General features: G+C 49.8%; 4 non-coding genes and 3 pseudogenes across 4 annotated transcripts; all 7 read right to left on the bottom strand.

The window, feature by feature from the left end:
• Nucleotides 1–221: 221 nt before the first annotated feature.
• Nucleotides 222–344, bottom strand: LOC114444252 (uncharacterized; annotated as a pseudogene).
• Nucleotides 345–2,561: 2,217 nt separating this feature from the next.
• On the bottom strand, nucleotides 2,562–2,680 carry LOC114444269 (5S ribosomal RNA). The gene has a single exon (XR_003671545.1). It is a non-coding gene; the product is annotated as a 5S ribosomal RNA (ribosomal RNA).
• Nucleotides 2,681–3,356: 676 nt separating this feature from the next.
• LOC114444254 (uncharacterized) lies at nucleotides 3,357–3,479 on the bottom strand (annotated as a pseudogene).
• A 2,215-nt stretch (nucleotides 3,480–5,694) lies between these two features.
• LOC114444256 (5S ribosomal RNA) lies at nucleotides 5,695–5,813 on the bottom strand. The gene has a single exon (XR_003671533.1). It is a non-coding gene; the product is annotated as a 5S ribosomal RNA (ribosomal RNA).
• Nucleotides 5,814–6,488: 675 nt separating this feature from the next.
• Nucleotides 6,489–6,611, bottom strand: LOC114444255 (uncharacterized; annotated as a pseudogene).
• A 1,640-nt stretch (nucleotides 6,612–8,251) lies between these two features.
• Nucleotides 8,252–8,370, bottom strand: LOC114444261 (5S ribosomal RNA). Its single transcript, XR_003671538.1, has one exon. It is a non-coding gene; the product is annotated as a 5S ribosomal RNA (ribosomal RNA).
• A 692-nt stretch (nucleotides 8,371–9,062) lies between these two features.
• LOC114444257 (5S ribosomal RNA) lies at nucleotides 9,063–9,181 on the bottom strand. Its single transcript, XR_003671534.1, has one exon. It is a non-coding gene; the product is annotated as a 5S ribosomal RNA (ribosomal RNA).
• Nucleotides 9,182–12,686: the final 3,505 nt, after the last annotated feature.

Raw genomic sequence — 12,686 nt, forward strand, 5'->3', positions numbered from 1 at the left:
GTTTTTGTCACCTGCTTTGGTATCAGCTATGGTGTATTTTATGCACGTCTTGCTTTCTTTGTCCATCACAGACCAAAAAACGGAAGGTGCATGTGCCCAGGTAATTGTGGTAACCGCGCCTAACTGTTTGCTAGCCGCGGTTGCCGTGGTTACCAGACGTCAGAATTCTCAGATCAAAGGCAGGAAGGAACATAAAGTCCTCAATTGTCCAAAGACAGAAAAGCTCACAGCACCCGGTGCTCCCAGGCGCTCTCCCATCCAAGTACTAACCAACCAGGCCCGACTCTGCTTAGCTTCCGAGACCAGGCGAGATCGGGCGCTTCTAGAGTAGTGTGGCCGTGAGCTGCTTTCTCGTCAGCTGCGGCGTGTCTTGACGCGTGTCATGCTAGCGTAGTCACGCTGTGACTCTGACATGTGGTTGTGCTTGCTGTGATGAGCAGATGTAGAGACGCTCTCTGTCAGCTCTGCCCTGCGCGCTGCCGTCCAACAGTGCCCACGCTCTCCTGCTCACCCACGCATCCTCCCGCTGACCTTACCGCCACCTTGCGCACCGCTACAACCTGTTCACCCACTCTTAATCCCCCCTCCCCGGGCTAAACCAAGCAAACCGCGCCGGGAAAGTCCTCGTGCCCCTGGTGCCGTGAAGGCGCTGCGCTGCAGTGCTGAGCAGATGTTTACAAAAAGAAAAGACACTTTGCCTCTTTTCTCGCACGTGTGTGTGTCCACTAAACATCTGTTGTAGCCTTTGTAGCCAGTAAACCACTTTTGTGGCCTGCCTTGTGTAGTTTTTGTCACCTGCTTTGGTATCAGTTATGGTGTATTTTATGCACGTCTTGCTTTCTTTGTCCATCAAAGACCAAAAAACGGAAGGTGCATGTGCCCAGGTAATTGTGGTAACCGCGCCTAACTGTTTGCTAGCCGCGGTTGCCGTGGTTACCAGACGTCAGAATTCTCAGATCAAAGGCAGGAAGGAACATAAAGTCCTCAATTGTCCAAAGACAGAAAAGCTCACAGCACCCGGTGCTCCCAGGCGCTCTCCCATCCAAGTACTAACCAACCAGGCCCGACTCTGCTTAGCTTCCGAGATCGGGCGCTTCTGGAGTAGTGTGGCCGTGAGCTGCTTTCTCGTCAGCTGCGGCGTGTCTTGACACGTGTCATGCTTGTGTAGTCACGCTGTGACTCTGACATGTGGTTGTGTTGCTGTGATGAGCAGATGTAGAGATGCTCTCTGTCAGCTCTGCCCTGCGCGCTGCCGTCCAACAATGCCCACGCTCTCCTGCTCAACCACGCATCCTCCCGCTGACCTTACAGCCACCTTGCGCACCGCTACAACCTGTTCACCCACTCTTAATCCCCCCTCCCCGGGCTAAACCAAGCAAACCGCGCCGGGAAAGTCCTCGTGCCCCTGGTGCCGTGAAGGCGCTGCGCTGCAGTGCTGAGCAGATGTTTACAAAAAGAAAAGACACTTTGCCTCTTTTCTCGCACGTGTGTGTGTCCACTAAACATCTGTTGTAGCCTTTGTAGCCAGTAAACCACTTTTGTGGCCTGCCTTGTGTAGTTTTTGTCACCTGCTTTGGTATCAGTTATGGTGTATTTTATGCACGTCTTGCTTTCTTTGTCCATCAAAGAGCAAAAAATGGAAGGTGCATGTGCCCAGGTAATTGTGGTAACCGCGCCTAACTGTTTGCTAGCCGCGGTTGCCGTGGTTACCAGACGTCAGAATTCTCAGATCAAAGGCAGGAAGGAACATAAAGTCCTCAATTGTCCAAAGACAGAAAAGCTCACAGCACCCGGTGCTCCCAGGCGCTCTCCCATCCAAGTACTAACCAACCAGGCCCGACTCTGCTTAGCTTCCGAGATCGGGCGCTTCTGGAGTAGTGTGGCCGTGAGCTGCTTTCTCGTCAGCTGCGGCGTGTCTTGACGCGTGTCATGCTTGCGTAGTCACGCTGTGACTCTGACATGTGGTTGTGTTGCTGTGATGAGCAGATGTAGAGACGCTCTCTGTCAGCTCTGCCCTGCGCGCTGCCGTCCAACAATGCCCACACTCTCCTGCTCACCCACGCATCCTCCCGCTGACCTTACCGCCACCTTGCGCACCGCTACAACCTGTTCACCCACTCTTAATCACCCCTCCCCGGGCTAAACCAAGCAAACCGCGCCGGGGAAATCCTCGTGCCCCTGGCACCGTAAAGGCGTTGCGCTGCAGTGCTGAGCAGATGTTTAGTGGGCACACACACGTGCAAGAAAAGAAGCAACGCTGACAGAGAGCGTCTTTCCTTTTTGTAAACATCTGTTGTAGCCTTTGTAGCCAATAAATAACTTTTGTAGCCTGTCTTCTGTAGTTTTTGTCACCTGCTTTGGTATCAGTTATGGTGTACTTTATGCATGTCTTGCTTTCTTTGTCCATCAAAGACCAAAAACTGAAGGTGCATGTGCCCAGGTAATGGTGGTAACCGCGCCTAACTGTTTGTTAGCCGCGGTTACCATGGTTACCAAACGTCAGAATTCTGGGATCAAAGGCAGGAAGGCACATAAAGTCCTCAATTGTCCAAAGATAGAAAAGCTCACAGCACCTGGTATTCCCAGGCGGTCTCCCATCCAAGTACTAACCAGGCCCGACTCTGCTTAGCTTCCGAGATCAGACGAGATCGGACGTTTCTAGAGCAGTGTGGCCGTGAGCTGCTTTCGCCTCAGCTATGATGTGCTTTTATGCATGTCATGCTGGCGTAGTCGTGCTGTGACTCTGACATGTCGTTGTTTTGCTGTGATGAGCAGATGTAGAGACGCTCTCTGTCAGCTTTGCCCTGCGAGCTGCCTTCCAACAATGCCCACACTCTCCTGCTCACCCACTAACCCCACCGCCACAACCTGTTCACCCACCCTTAATCACCCCTCCCTGGGCTAAACCAAGCAAAACGCGCCGGGGAAATCCCCGTGCCCCTGGTACCGTAAAGGCCCTGGCGCGTCGTCGTGTTGCAGTGAAGAGCAGATGTTTAAAGAAAAAAGGAAAGAAAAAAAACGCTCTCTGTCAGCTTTGCTTCTTTTCTTGCACGTGTGTGTGTGTCCAATAAACATCTGTTGTAGCCTTTGTAGCCAATAAACAACCTTTGTAGCTTTTGTAGCCTGTCTTCTGTAGTTTTTGTCACCTGCTTTGGTATCAGCTATGGTGTATTTTATGCACGTCTTGCTTTCTTTGTCCATCACAGACCAAAAAACGGAAGGTGCATGTGCCCAGGTAATTGTGGTAACCGCGCCTAACTGTTTGCTAGCCGCGGTTGCCGTGGTTACCAGACGTCAGAATTCTCAGATCAAAGGCAGGAAGGAACATAAAGTCCTCAATTGTCCAAAGACAGAAAAGCTCACAGCACCCGGTGCTCCCAGGCGCTCTCCCATCCAAGTACTAACCAACCAGGCCCGACTCTGCTTAGCTTCCGAGACCAGGCGAGATCGGGCGCTTCTAGAGTAGTGTGGCCGTGAGCTGCTTTCTCGTCAGCTGCGGCGTGTCTTTACGCATGTCATACTAGCGTAGTCACGCTGTGACTCTGACGTGTCGCTGCTCTGCTGTGATGAGCAGATGTAGAGACACTCCCTGTCAGCTCTGCCCTGCGCGCTGCCGTCCAACAGTGCCCGCGCTCTCCTGCTCACCCAAGCATCCTCCCGCTGACCTTACCGCCACCTTGCGCACCGCTACAACCTGTTCACCCACTCTTAATCCCCCCTCCCCGGGCTAAACCAAGCAAACCGCGCCGGGAAAGTCCTCGTGCCCCTGGTGCCGTGAAGGCGCTGCACTGCAGTGCTGAGCAGATGTTTACAAAAAGAAAAGACACTTTCCTCTTTTCTCGCACGTGTGTGTGTCCACTAAACATCTGTTGTAGCCTTTGTAGCCAGTAAACCACTTTTGTGGCCTGCCTTGTGTAGTTTTTGTCACCTGCTTTGGTATCAGTTATGGTGTATTTTATGCACGTCTTGCTTTCTTTGTCCATCAAAGACCAAAAAACGGAAGGTGCATGTGCCCAGGTAATTGTGGTAACCGCGCCTAACTGTTTGCTAGCCGCGGTTGCCGTGGTTACCAGACGTCAGAATTCTCAGATCAAAGGCAGGAAGCAACATAAAGTCCTCAATTGTCCAAAGACAGAAAAGCTCACAGCACCCGGTGCTCCCAGGCGCTCTCCCATCCAAGTACTAACCAACCAGGCCCGACTCTGCTTAGCTTCCGAGATCGGGCGCTTCTGGAGTAGTGTGGCCGTGAGCTGCTTTCTCGTCAGCTGCGGCGTGTCTTGACACGTGTCATGCTTGCGTAGTCACGCTGTGACTCTGACATGTGGTTGTGTTGCTGTGATGAGCAGATGTAGAGATGCTCTCTGTCAGCTCTGCCCTGCGCGCTGCCGTCCAACAATGCCCACGCTCTCCTGCTCAACCACGCATCCTCCCGCTGACCTTACAGCCACCTTGCGCACCGCTACAACCTGTTCACCCACTCTTAATCCCCCCTCCCCGGGCTAAACCAAGCAAACCGCGCCGGGAAAGTCCTCGTGCCCCTGGTGCCGTGAAGGCGCTGCGCTGCAGTGCTGAGCAGATGTTTACAAAAAGAAAAGACACTTTGCCTCTTTTCTCGCACGTGTGTGTGTCCACTAAACATCTGTTGTAGCCTTTGTAGCCAGTAAACCACTTTTGTGGCCTGCCTTGTGTAGTTTTTGTCACCTGCTTTGGTATCAGTTATGGTGTATTTTATGCACGTCTTGCTTTCTTTGTCCATCAAAGAGCAAAAAATGGAAGGTGCATGTGCCCAGGTAATTGTGGTAACCGCGCCTAACTGTTTGCTAGCCGCGGTTGCCGTGGTTACCAGACGTCAGAATTCTCAGATCAAAGGCAGGAAGGAACATAAAGTCCTCAATTGTCCAAAGACAGAAAAGCTCACAGCACCCGGTGCTCCCAGGCGCTCTCCCATCCAAGTACTAACCAACCAGGCCCGACTCTGCTTAGCTTCCGAGATCGGGCGCTTCTGGAGTAGTGTGGCCGTGAGCTGCTTTCTCGTCAGCTGCGGCGTGTCTTGACGCGTGTCATGCTTGCGTAGTCACGCTGTGACTCTGACATGTGGTTGTGTTGCTGTGATGAGCAGATGTAGAGACGCTCTCTGTCAGCTCTGCCCTGCGCGCTGCCGTCCAACAATGCCCACGCTCTCCTGCTCACCCACGCATCCTCCCGCTGACCTTACCGCCACCTTGCGCACCGCTACAACCTGTTCACCCACTCTTAATCACCCCTCCCCGGGCTAAACCAAGCAAACCGCGCCGGGGAAATCCTCGTGCCCCTGGCACCGTAAAGGCGTTGCGCTGCAGTGCTGAGCAGATGTTTAGTGGGCACACACACGTGCAAGAAAAGAAGCAACGCTGACAGAGAGCGTCTTTCCTTTTTGTAAACATCTGTTGTAGCCTTTGTAGCCAATAAATAACTTTTGTAGCCTGTCTTCTGTAGTTTTTGTCACCTGCTTTGGTATCAGTTATGGTGTACTTTATGCATGTCTTGCTTTCTTTGTCCATCAAAGACCAAAAACTGAAGGTGCATGTGCCCAGGTAATGGTGGTAACCGCGCCTAACTGTTTGTTAGCCGCGGTTACCATGGTTACCAAACGTCAGAATTCTGGGATCAAAGGCAGGAAGGCACATAAAGTCCTCAATTGTCCAAAGATAGAAAAGCTCACAGCACCTGGTATTCCCAGGCGGTCTCCCATCCAAGTACTAACCAGGCCCGACTCTGCTTAGCTTCCGAGATCAGACGAGATCGGGCGTTTCTAGAGCAGTGTGGCCGTGAGCTGCTTTCGCCTCAGCTATGATGTGCTTTTATGCATGTCATGCTGGCGTAGTCGTGCTGTGACTCTGACATGTCGTTGTTTTGCTGTGATGAGCAGATGTAGAGACGCTCTCTGTCAGCTTTGCCCTGCGAGCTGCCTTCCAACAATGCCCACACTCTCCTGCTCACCCACTAACCCCACCGCCACAACCTGTTCACCCACCCTTAATCACCCCTCCCTGGGCTAAACCAAGCAAAACGCGCCGGGGAAATCCCCGTGCCCCTGGTACCGTAAAGGCCCTGGCGCGTCGTTGTGTTGCAGTGATGAGCAGATGTTTAAAGAAAAATGGAAAGAAAAAAACGCTCTCTGTCAGCTTTGCTTCTTTTCTTGCACGTGTGTGTGTGTCCAATAAACATCTGTTGTAGCCTTTGTAGCCAATAAACAACCTTTGTAGCTTTTGTAGCCTGTCTTCTGTAGTTTTTGTCACCTGCTTTGGTATCAGCTATGGTGTATTTTATGCACGTCTTGCTTTCTTTGTCCATCACAGACCAAAAAACGGAAGGTGCATGTGCCCAGGTAATTGTGGTAACCGCGCCTAACTGTTTGCTAGCCGCGGTTGCCGTGGTTACCAGACGTCAGAATTCTCAGATCAAAGGCAGGAAGGAACATAAAGTCCTCAATTGTCCAAAGACAGAAAAGCTCACAGCACCCGGTGCTCCCAGGCGCTCTCCCATCCAAGTACTAACCAACCAGGCCCGACTCTGCTTAGCTTCCGAGACCAGGCGAGATCGGGCGCTTCTAGAGTAGTGTGGCCGTGAGCTGCTTTCTCGTCAGCTGCGGCGTGTCTTTACGCATGTCATACTAGCGTAGTCACGCTGTGACTCTGACGTGTCGCTGCTCTGCTGTGATGAGCAGATGTAGAGACGCTCCCTGTCAGCTCTGCCCTGCGCGCTGCCGTCCAACAGTGCCCGCGCTCTCCTGCTCACCCAAGCATCCTCCCGCTGACCTTACCGCCACCTTGCGCACCGCTACAACCTGTTCACCCACTCTTAATCCCCCCTCCCCGGGCTAAACCAAGCAAACCGCGCCGGGAAAGTCCTCGTGCCCCTGGTGCCGTGAAGGCGCTGCACTGCAGTGCTGAGCAGATGTTTACAAAAAGAAAAGACACTTTCCTCTTTTCTCGCACGTGTGTGTGTCCACTAAACATCTGTTGTAGCCTTTGTAGCCAGTAAACCACTTTTGTGGCCTGCCTTGTGTAGTTTTTGTCACCTGCTTTGGTATCAGTTATGGTGTATTTTATGCACGTCTTGCTTTCTTTGTCCATCAAAGAGCAAAAAGCGGAAGGTGCATGTGCCCAGGTAATTGTGGTAACCGCGCCTAGCTGTTTGTTAGCCGCGGTTACCGTGGTTACCAGACGTCAGAATTCTCAGATCGAAGGCAGGAAGGAACATAAAGTCCTCAATTATGGTGGATTTTATGCACGTCTTGCTTTCTTTGTCCATCAAAGACCAAAAAATGGAAGGTGCATGTGCCCAGGTAATTGTGGTAACCGCGCCTAGCTGTTTGCTAGCCGCGGTTGCCGTGGTTACCAGACGTCAGAATTCTCAGATCAAAGGCAGGAAGGAACATAAAGTCCTCAATTGTCCAAAGACAGAAAAGCTCACAGCACCCGGTGCTCCCAGGCGCTCTCCCATCCAAGTACTAACCAACCAGGCCCGACTCTGCTTAGCTTCCGAGATCGGGCGCTTCTGGAGTAGTGTGGCCGTGAGCTGCTTTCTCGTCAGCTGCGGCGTGTCTTGACGCGTGTCATGCTTGCGTAGTCACGCTGTGACTCTGACATGTGGTTGTGTTGCTGTGATGAGCAGATGTAGAGACGCTCTCTGTCAGCTCTGCCCTGCGCAGCTGCCGTCCAACAATGCCCACGCTCTCCTGCTCACCCACGCATCCTCCCGCTGACCTTACCGCCACCTTGCGCACCGCTACAACCTGTTCACCCACTCTTAATCACCCCTCCCCGGGCTAAACCAAGCAAACCGCGCCGGGGAAATCCTCGTGCCCCTGGTACCGTCGAGGTCATTGTGTTGCAGTGATGAGCAGATGTTTGAAGAAAAAAGGAAAGAAAAAAACGCTCTCTGTCAGCTTTGCTTCTTTCCTTACACGTGCGTGCGCGTCCAAACCACATCTGTCGTGGCCTTTGTAGCCAATAAACAACCTTTGTAGCTTTTGTAGCCTGTCTTCTGTAGTTTTTGTCACCTGCTTTGGTATCAGCTATGGTGTATTTTATGCACGTCTTGCTTTCTTTGTCCATCAAAGACCAAAACGGAAGATGTTGGTTAGCAGGTAATGGTGGGGAGAGCGTCTGTGTATGTCAGACACGGTTACCGTGGTTACCAAAGGCCCAGAATTCGGAGATCAAAGGCAGGAAGGAACCTAAAGTCCTCCATTGTCCAAAGATAGAAAAGCTCACAGCACCCGGTATTCCCAGGCGGTCACCCATCCAGGTACTAACCAGGCCCGACTCTGCTTAGCTTCCGAGATCAGACGAGAGCGGGCGTCTCCAGAGCAGTATGGCCGTGAGCTGCTTTCTCCTCAGCTGCGATGTGCTTTTATGCGCGTCATACAGGCGTGGTCACGCTGTGACTCTGACGCGTCGCTGTTTTGCTCCGATAAGAAGATGTAGGAACGCTCTCTGTTAGCTTTGCCCTGCACACTGCCTTCCAACAATGCCCACACTCTCCTGCTCACCCACGCATCCTCCCACGAACCCCACTGCCACCTTGCGCACCTCCACAACCTGTTCACCCACCCTTAATCACCCCTCCCCGGGCTAAACCAAGCAAACTGCGCCGGGAAAATCCTCGTGCCCCTGGTACGGTCGAGGTCATTGTGTTGCAGTGCTGAGCAGATGTTTGAAGAAAAAAGGAAAGAAAAAAACGCTCTCTGTCAGCTTTGCTTCTTTTCTTAGACGCGTGTGCGCGTCCCAACCACATCTGCCGTAGCCTTTGTAGCCAATAAACAACCTTTGTAGCTTTTGTAGCCTGTCTTCTGTAGTTTTCGTCACCTGCTTTGGTATCAGTCAGGATGTATTTTATGCACGTCTTGCTTCTTTTTGCCCATCAAAGACCAAAAGTGAAGATGTTGGTTAGCAGGTAATGGTGGGGAGAGCGTCTAAGTGTATGTCAGGCGCGGTTACCGTGGTTACCAAAGGCCCAGAATTCGGAGATCAAAGGCAGGAAGGAACCTAACGTCCTCAATTGTCCAAAGATAGAAAAGCTCACAGCACCCGGGATTCCCAGGCGGTCTCCCATCCAAGTACTAACCAGGCCCGACTCTGCTTAGCTTCCGAGATCAGAAGAGATCGGGCGTCTCCAGAGCAGTATGGCCATGAGCTGCTTTCTCCTCAGCTGCGATGTGCTTTTATGCGCGTCATACTGGCGTGGTCACGCTGTGACTCCGGCGCGTCGTTGTTTTGCTCCGATAAGAAGATGTAGGAACGCTCTCTGTTAGCTTTGCCCTGCACACTGCCTTCCAACAATGCCCACACTCTCCTGCTCACCCACGGCTCAATTCAGTCATAATATTGCTAAGGAGCTGATAAACAACTAAATATGTTGTGTGTGTCCAAAAGTGAGAGAAGCTCAATTTGTGCATATGAGCTGAACACAGGTCAGAACACTAAAAAATGAGCTGCAACTGAGTGAATGTACACTAAATATGATGGAAACAGCTCAATCCAGTCTAAATATGATGAAAACAGCTCAATTCAGTCATAATATTGCTAATGAGCTGAAAAACAACTAAATATGTTGGGGTGTCCAAAAGTACATTATCTCAGCGAGAGAAGCTCAGTTTGTGCATATGAGCTGAATACAGGTCAGAACACTAAAAAATGAGCTGCAACTGAGTGAATGTACACTAAATATGATGAAAACAGCTCAATCCAGTCTAAATATGATGAAAACAGCTCAATTCAGTCATAATATTGCTGAAATGAGCTGACAAACAATGAAATAGGTTTGTGTCCAAAAGTGCATTATCTCAGCGAGAGAAGCTCAATTTGTGCATATGAGCTGAATACAGGTCAGAACACTAAAAAATGAGCTGCAACTGAGTGAATGTACACTAAATATGATGAAAACAGCTCAATTCAGTCATAATATTGCTGAAATGAGCTGACAAACAATGAAATAGGTTTGTGTCCAAAAGTGCATTATCTCAGCGAGAGAAGCTCAATTTGTGCATATGAGCTGAATACAGGTCAGAACACTAAAAAATCAGCTGCAACTGAGTGACTGTACACTAAATATGATGAAAACAGCTCAATTCAGTCATAATATTGCTGAAATGAGCTGACAAAAAATGAAATAGGTTGGTGTCCAAAAGTGCATTATCTAAGTGAGAGAAGCTCAATTTGTGCATATGAGCTGAATACAGGTCAGAACACTAAAAAATGAGCTGCAACTGAGTGAATGTACACTAAATATGATAAAAACAGCTCAATCCAGTCTAAATATGATAAAAACAGCTCAATTCAGTCATAATATTGCTAATGAGCTGAAAAACAACTAAATATGTTGGTGTGTCCAAAAGTGCATTATCTCAGCGAGAGAAGCTCAGTTTGGGCATATGAGCTGAATACAGGTCAGAACACTAAAAATCAGCTGCAACTGAGTGAATGTACACTAAATATGATGAAAACAGCTCAATTCAGTCATAATATGAAATGAGCTGACAAATGAGCTCCAACCTCACCTTTATCTCCAAACTACTCGAAAGAGCTGTTGTAAGTCAGCTAAATGACCACCTGCATAGGAACAGTCTGCTTGATGCTTTCCAGTCTGGATTCAGAGCCCATCACAGCACAGAAACAGCACTGCTTAAAGTCACCAATGACCTCCTCATGGCATCGGACCGGGGACTCGTCTCTGTACTCGTTCTACTGGATCTCAGTGCTGCCTTCGACACCGTAGATCATCGCATCCTGCTACACAGATTAGAACACGAGATCAGGATTACAGGAACATCACTGCGCTGGTTTAAATCATATTTATCTGACAGATTTCACTTTGTTCATGCTAACGATGTGTCTTCCACAGGTACAAGGGTTAATCACGGTGTTCCACAGGGTTCTGTGCTCGGACCGATCCTGTTCACCCTCTACATCAGGGGTGGCCAAACTTTTTTTCGGGGAGGGCCAGATTTGATAATGTGAAACTCTCCGAGGGCCAACAGTCCCCGATGTCATTATTTTAAACAATAAAAAATGTGTATGCTGTTTTGTAATATGTTATATCTTACACAGCAAACAAAATAACATCTTAGCATTCAGATGACAGATCAGAACATGTTATCTGAATATACAGCATAAATTTAAAACATTCAGAAACTGTGTGGTTGTGATAACAGAGCAACAGACTCTACTGTGAAGGTGAGATCTGATCATATGTGGCAGGTGTGGTTTAGGAGCAACAGACATCAGTAAAATGTCAGGTAGACCAGGTGGGAGCCATTTAGTGCTGATCTCAGGGTCTTGGAATTTAATGTTTACACTGGTTTGCAGTGCATGTCAACGAGATGTAAAAACGTGATGACGTGCCTTACGGCAGATGCGTACTGAATGACGGAGCCTTTTTGAGAGAAGTGCCGCGTCTCTGTACAGCTGACAGTTTAACAACAGAGGACGTTAACAAGCAAAGACGGACTGCTCATTGCTGCTCCAATAAAAAGTCACAGTTTATCACACTCCGCTCACACGACACAAACCAAGTCATGGTTTACAAATGTTCGCATATCTGGAGAGTTGCTTTTATCCAGCCGCTGGTAAAAAGGCCCGAGCAGGCTGCCGGCCAGGATGCAGCCTCCCCGGGCAGCAGGGAGCGACACGATGCACAGGGAGAGGGACGCTCCGCTCCACTCTGCGCTCCTGGAGCCCCCAGTACTCCGGCACGTTCCCCAGAGAGGGACGCTCATTGCTGCACGGGGAGGCTGCTCTCTGGCCGCGCAGCCCGCTCCCATGCACCCAGTCCATGAATTCTAATAGGGCTACTATACTACGACTAATAATAACAATATTTCGTGCGCACGTTATACATAATTTGTGGCCACAATTTATTTCTTTTTTTACAGAGGGGCTCCGTAGTTTTGGAGAACTTCACTTGTACAGTACAGACGCTCTCTGATAGCAGGTTGTCTGCAGAAGCATGTTTAGTCTCGTGGTGAATTGTGTCGAAGTTCTGAACCGGTGTTGTGCACCTTCCGAGCCCTCTGCGTAGCTGGAACCAACAACCAAGTCCTGCAGCACCGCGTGACGCACCACGATGCAGACAGAGAGAGATAATGTTCTGCTCAGAGAATCATGATGCAAACGTTACACAATTAGTTAAAAACAAAAATAAGAATTGCCTGTTGATTTTGTATGATTTATGATTGTATGATATGTTTGGCTGGCGGGCCAAAAATAACACATTTTAAGATAGAAGCCGCGGGCCATAGAAAATCCGACCGCGGGCCGCAGTTGGCCCGCGGGCCGTAGTTTGGACACCCCTGCTCTACATGCTCCCTCTAGGAAACATCATCCAGAAGCACGGCATAAACTTTCATTGTTATGCTGATGATACCCAGCTGTATTTATCCATGAAGCCTGAAGAAACGGAGCCGCTAGTCAGACTACAGGCATGTCTAAAGGACATAAAGGACCGGATGTCCTCCAACTTTTTATTATTAAACTCGGACAAGACTGAGGTCATTGTTTTTGGACCTAAACATCTCAGAACTAGTTTATCAGATAATACTTTCTCTCTAGATGGAATTACTCTGGCCTCCAGTATGACTGTGAGGAACCTTGGAGTTATCTTTGATCAAGACATGTCGTTTGTCTCTGTGAATGACACCTGGG

Source organism: Parambassis ranga, chromosome 12, assembly GCF_900634625.1.
Source record: "Parambassis ranga chromosome 12, fParRan2.1, whole genome shotgun sequence".
Classification (NCBI taxonomy): Eukaryota; Metazoa; Chordata; class Actinopteri; family Ambassidae; genus Parambassis; species Parambassis ranga.